This window comes from Gobio gobio (genome assembly GCF_949357685.1).
Source record: "Gobio gobio genome assembly, chromosome: 8".
Taxonomy (NCBI): Eukaryota; Metazoa; Chordata; class Actinopteri; order Cypriniformes; family Gobionidae; genus Gobio; species Gobio gobio.
Window position 1 is genome coordinate 15,912,998 of NC_137114.1, and position 6,522 is coordinate 15,919,519.

Consider the following 6,522-nt stretch of genomic DNA (forward strand, 5'->3'; position numbering starts at 1 on the left):
TTAACCAGAAAGCATATTCATCCTATTTCAGCATTTGATATGCATAATTTGCTAGTCGACATCCTCCAAATGCAAAATGCATGTTCATTCTAGTACTGTTTCCAAGTACAATCAGTAGATGACACTGTATACAAAAAGCAAGGATGATTTTTTTTTTTTTTTTTATGTTTGTGAATGTATATATATATGTACCAGTCAAAAGTTTGGAAACCGTACTATTTTTAATGTTTTTGAAATGTTCATTCTCTTGCTCATCAAGCCTGCATGTATTTGATCAAAAATACAGAAAGAAACTGTAAAATATTGTGAAATATTATTACAATTTAAAATAATGGTTTTCTATTTTAATATAATTTATTGTTGTCAAAGCTGAATTTTTTTTTAAACCTTTTTTCAGGATTCATTGATGAACAAAAAGTTAAAAAGAATATCTGAATATCTGAAAGTTGAAGTAACACCACAAGTGTCAACATATGTTAAAGAATTCATCAAAATTTCAGCCCCTTTGCCATTTTATAATATTCAAAATCATTTATTATGACAACTTCTGTATCCTACTTTTAGTAAATTAAGCTACAATTTTAGTTCATAGTCATATTTCACTAACAAATCTCCAACTAATTGACTAGTTCAAAAAGTTTGGGTCATATTTGATTTATGAAAGTTGTCATAAAAGTAATATAATGTAAAATATGAACAATAAAATGAGTATCTATTTATCGAATGATCATTCACACATTAAATAATTAATAATGTTGATTTATTGATCTATTCTATTGTAAATATTACGTGAATAACCCAGACTTCATTATAGGTCATGCATAGCAAGATAATCTCAGACAACCAAAAACTTCTGCAATAATTTACAGTAATCAGTAGCTTATAAAATTGCTAGTTGTGAAAACAATTAATCTATTCTTAATATAACAAAAAAAACAATTCATCAATATATTCACTGTAACTCATTAACTGGCCGTAACCGGGGGACAAGTCCCCCCAATGATTGGAAATGGACCCCCCATTCCAATTCCAACACAAGGCTTTTAGTTTTTACTTTGTGTGTGCGTGATAAGATATAGGCAGCTAAACGTAATATTTAACAACTCTTTTACAATGGATATGTTTAACAACCCACAGTAACAGTGATGCAAACTACTCAATTTTTTTAAAGTCATTTCGCCATTTTTAATTGAAAATATGCTATTTGACATATTAGACATACAAACAAGAGTGAATGTGTGCATATTTTTAAATAAAACATTTAACCCTTAATCGTCCCTTGGGGTCCAGCTGACCCCACTGGACTTTTCCTCCATTTTTAAAAAGTGTTCCCTTCATCTCAGGGCCATGAGACTCTGTGACTTTTCCTAAATAATCTATCTAAACATGCACAAAAAATCTGGGCTTGATTTAGTTGTTCTAAAGGGGTGTAAAAATGTTTTTTAGACAAATACTAGAGCACAAATGCAACATGGAACAATCATGAGAAAGAGAGGGAAAAGGGCAAATAAAAGAAAGATGAAAGGCTTAACTTTTGCATAACTTCCCTATGGATCTCTAGTGGATAATGTGGTCAATGCACTCTTTCTCTTTAACTATAATTCCTATAAATAACGTCTCGGTTACGTATGTAACCCTCGTTCCCTGAGGAGGGAACGGAGACGTACGTCAGTGACTGACGAATGGGGGTTTCGCCTAGAAGCCAATTACCTTCGAGGTGTTTAACAGCACCCAATGGCGTGCCAATGCCATGGGCAATGCGGAATTTGCATACGTAACTCCACCCCACCGCGTGGGTATTTAAGGAAGTACGCTGGCAACATCGCATTATGTATCTGCTGCGGAGCCAAGATCTGAACTCCGCGTTCCAGCAGCACAGCTGACGTGGCTGAGGAACGTACGTCTCCGTTCCCTCCTCAGGGAACGAGGGTTACATACGTAACCGAGACGTTCCCTTTCGTTCAGTCACTCCGACGTACGTCAGTGACTGACAAATGGGGGTTCCAATATAACCGCGCCACTCAGCTGTCGTCCAGTGCCCTGCGTAAGTGTGAGATCCCGCCACTTAAGGCCGTAGGACTCCCACTTATCACAGGATTACCAAGGTACACTGGGAAGCATATCCCAGTGAGGGAATGCCAAAGATGCCTACCCGTGGGAAGGACTTAGAGAATACACATATGACCCGCTGTGGGCTGCATATGGAAGAACTCTAGGGTACCAGCCGAAGGTGGATTTTTAACCCTAGGGGTGGCAGGGCTTGCCAAGGGAAAGACACCTGCTCACTGAGGAGGCTTACGGTGGAAATACTCGTGTGGGGGTCGCCGGAGGGAACCATGCACACGGGGCCCCTGGCCGGACATGAGGGTCTGGGCTCGAAAGGGCAGACTGAACTGATGTCGGCGTCGACAGTGCTGGAGGAGCTCAGGGCTCTCGGAGAGCTCACCTGAGGAGAATATCGCACATATCCAGTCCGTGGAGTGGAGTGGCGAGCAAGCGAAGACACCTAAGCCTGGCCCATTACCGGCCCTTCGGGGGGGCGAGTACATAGTCGGACACTGGCTCCACTCGGAGATTGTAGAATCTGGCGAATGTGTTGGGTGTCGCCCAGCCTGCAGCTCTGCAGATGTCTGTTAGCGAGGCGCCATGCGCTAGAGCCCAAGAGGAGGCCACACTCCGGGTGGAGTGTGCCCTCACACCAAGGGGACATGGTCGACCTTGCTGCTGGTAAGCCAAAACAATGGTGTCCACTATCCAGTGAGACAACCTCTGCTTTGAGAGAGCACTTCCCTTCCGCTCTCCACCATAACAGACAAAGAGCTGGTCTGAGGTCCTGAAACACTGCGTCATGTCTACGTAAGCGCGGAGAGCGCGTACTGGACAGAGCAATGCCAAGGCTGGGTCTGCCTCCTCCAAAGGCAGCGCTTGCAGGTTCACTACCTGATCTCTGAAAGGAGTGGTAGGAACCTTGGGCACATATCCAGGCCGGGGTCTCAAGGTCACGTGAGAGTTAGCCGGCCCGAAATCTAGGCACGCTTCGTCAACCGAAAATGCCTGTAGGTCCCCGACCCTCTTAAGAGCGGCCAATGCGGTCAGCAGAGCCGTCTTCATCGACAGAAACTTAATATCGACCGACCGCAAAGGCTCAAAGGGAGGCCTCTGCAGAGCACTTAGGACTACTGAGAGGTCCCAAGAGGGAACGAGAGGAGAGCGAGGAGGATTCAGTCTCCTCGCCCCCCTCAGGAACCTGATGATCAGGTCGTGCTGACTTACCTTCTTGTTCTCTAAGAGATCGTGGTGGGCAGATATAGCGGCCACATAAACTTTGAGGGTGGAGGGAGACAGCCTTCGCTCCAGCCCCTCTTGGAGAAACTCAAGCACGGACCCGATCGGGCATTTCCAGGGGTCTTCTTGGTGGGAAGAGCACTAGGTGACGAAGAGGTTCCACTTCAACGCATAGAGGTGTCGTGTAGACTCTGCCCTAGCGGAAGTGATGGTGGCGGCCACCGTAGGTGGCAGGTCACTCAAACCTGCCGCATCCCGTCCAGAAGCCACACGTGGAGCTTCCAGAGCGCTGGACACGGGTGCCAGAGGGTGCCCCGTCTCTGAGAGAGGAGGTCCGGTCTCAGAGGAATAGGCCAGGGAGGGGCTGTCGCAAGGAGTAGCAGTTCTGAGAACCAGGTCTGGCCGTGCCAATACGGGGCGACCAACATGACCTGCTCCTTGTCCTCCCTGATCTTGCACAGTACTCATGCGAGAACGCTCACTGGGGGAAACGCATATAAGCGTAGGCCCTGGGGCCAGCTGTGCGCCAGTGCATCCGTGCCGAGCGTGCCCTCGGACAGGGAATAGTACAGGCTGCAGTGGGAAGAGTCTTGGGAGGCAAACAGATCTACCTGTGCGTCGCCGAACTGTTCCCAAATCAGCTGGACCGTCTGGGGATGGAGTCTCCATTCTCCAGGAAGTGGCTGAATCCGTGAGAGCTCGTCGGCTGCACGGTTCAGGACCCGCGGGATGTGGATAGCACGAAGGGACCTCAGTTGCTTCTGACTCCATAAAACGAGATGGCGGGCGAGTTGAGACATACGGCGGGAGCGTAGACCGCCCTGGTGGTTGATGTACGCTACTGTGGCCGTGTTGTCTGTCCGGACAAGTACGTGTTGACCCCTCAGCAACGCTCGGAAGCGGTGCAGGGCGAAATGTACTGCCAGCAACTCGAGGCAATTGACATGCAGGAGTTTGCGCTGGAGTCCTGTCCAGGAGCCCGCGGCTGCTTGTCCATTGCACATGGCACCCCAGCCCATGGCGGAGGCATCTGTTGATACAACAACATGCCTGGAAACTCGTTCTAAGGACACTCCGGCCCGTAGAAAACTGAGGTTCGACCACGGAGTGAGTGTCTGTAAGCAGACCCGGGTCACTTGGACCTGGAGCGTGCCAGACCGCCATGCCCATCTCGGGACTCGATCGCGAAGCCAGTGCTGAAGCGGTCTCATATGTAGCAATCTGAGCGGCGTTACCGCGGCTACTGATGCCATATGCCCCAGGAGCCTCTGAAAATGTTTCAGTGGAACCGCACTCTTGCTCTCGATTTGACGGAGGCAAGTCAGCAGAGACTGCGCGCCCTGACAGAGGAGACCAGGGAAGGACGCGCGTTCCACTGGGGTCTGCTCTGCCAGGGGGCTGGCGACAGAGTGGGATGCGAGTGGCGGGACCCGTGGGTGGCGCGCACTGGCATCACCGGACTTTGGGGGCTCAGGGATGGGAGTGTTAATTCTTTCTTTGACCAGATTAGGGTGCTGCTGACCCGGGGGCCAGCAGCTGAACAAAGGATTCTCCCCCGGCCCTCCACCGGGGGAAGGAGTGGTCCTGCTACCATCTCCTCGAAAGAATTTCCCATCCCTGAGCCGTCCGTCTCAGGAGCGCCGCTTGGCCTGGCGTTTAGCGGGGCACGGGGCGGCCTGAGGGGACTTGGACGCCTTCCTACGGCTTCCTCCGCGACCCGGCCCGGGTGAAGGCTGCTGCTAGGACCGGGTGGGAGGGGCGGGAGCCTTAGAAGGGCGTCCTCGGCGGCGAGCAGGCTGAGGCGACTGTGCCGGCGGCTGGGTGGAAGCAGCAGCTGGCCGCCGGGGCAGTACATGTTTGAGAGCCTCAGTCTGCTTCTGGGCGGTTGAAAACTGTTGGGCGAAGTTTTCAACCGCTCCACCGAAGAGGCCAGTCTGGGATATGGGGGCATCGAGGAAACGTGTCCGCTCGGTGTCCCGCATATCGGCCAGGTTTAGCCACAGGTGTCTCTCCTGGACCACATTTGTGGACATCACTTGACCCAGGGAGCGTGTGGTCACCTTTGTCGCCCGGAGAGCGAGGTCGGTGGCGGCACGCAGCTCATTTAAGAGCCCCGGATCAACTCCACCCTCGTGCATGTCCCTGAGGATCCCGGCCTGGTAGACCTGTAGGATCGCCATGGCATGCAAAGAGGCGGCAGCCTGCCCCGCAGCTCTGTGCGATTTCGCCACCAAGGTTGATGTGAATCGACAGGCTTTGGAGGGGTGCTTAGGATCACCTCGCCAGGTCGAAGCGCTCTGAGGACACAGTTGCATCGCAACAGAACGTTCAACCTGGGGGACCCCAGTGTACCCGTTGGCCGCGGCCCCATCAAGGATGGAGAAGGCGGAGGAGACTGCAGACCGATCACGGGAAGACAACGGGGACTTCCAGGACCGGGCAATCTCCTCATGCAGCTCGGGAAAGAAAGGTATTGAGGGCGGGGACTGACGTTAGTCAGCGCGGGCCCCCAGATACCAATCATCGAGCCGCGAGCGTTCGGGACAGGGCGGAGGGTTCCACTCTATCCCTGAACTCGCGGCTGCCCGAGACAACATGGCTGTCAGCTCTGGGTCTGACTCGGGCAATGCTGGCGCGCCCGAAGGCGGCAGCACAGCCGAGTCGTCATCCTCAGAGGACTCGAGCCCACCTTGTGATGCGGTGACCGACATCGCATCATCCTCCGGAGCGCCAAACGAAATGCGCGGGGGAGCCGGAGCTGGCCCCGCGATTTCAGCCTGGACACTCCCGGGTTGCGGAACGCTAGAGGGGGGTGTGGCCCGAGGCATGAGCGTCGGGGCTTTGTTCCACACCGTAACCCTCAGGTCACCCTGACCACCAGCCGAAGTACCGGCCACGGGGGGCGCGGTAGATTGGGGTGTGGTAGAGGGGACTCTCACTTCAGTACGAAGGTCTTTGAGTCTAGACCGCAGAACCGCGATGGTCATGTTCCCGCAGTGGGAACATGACTCATCCACGAACGCTGCTTGAGCATGCTGAATGCCCAAGCATACCAAGCTGAGATCGTGCCCATCAAAGGCAGTCAACGACCGGCCACAACCAGAAGTACACGGGCGAGACATGCTGAAAAGGACGTGCCACGTGTAAGCTCTTTTAGAGAGGAAGCTTCGCAGAGACGCCGAAGCGCCCAGGGACCACACACCAGCTGTCAGACGGACCACTGCGCAGATCAGCAGG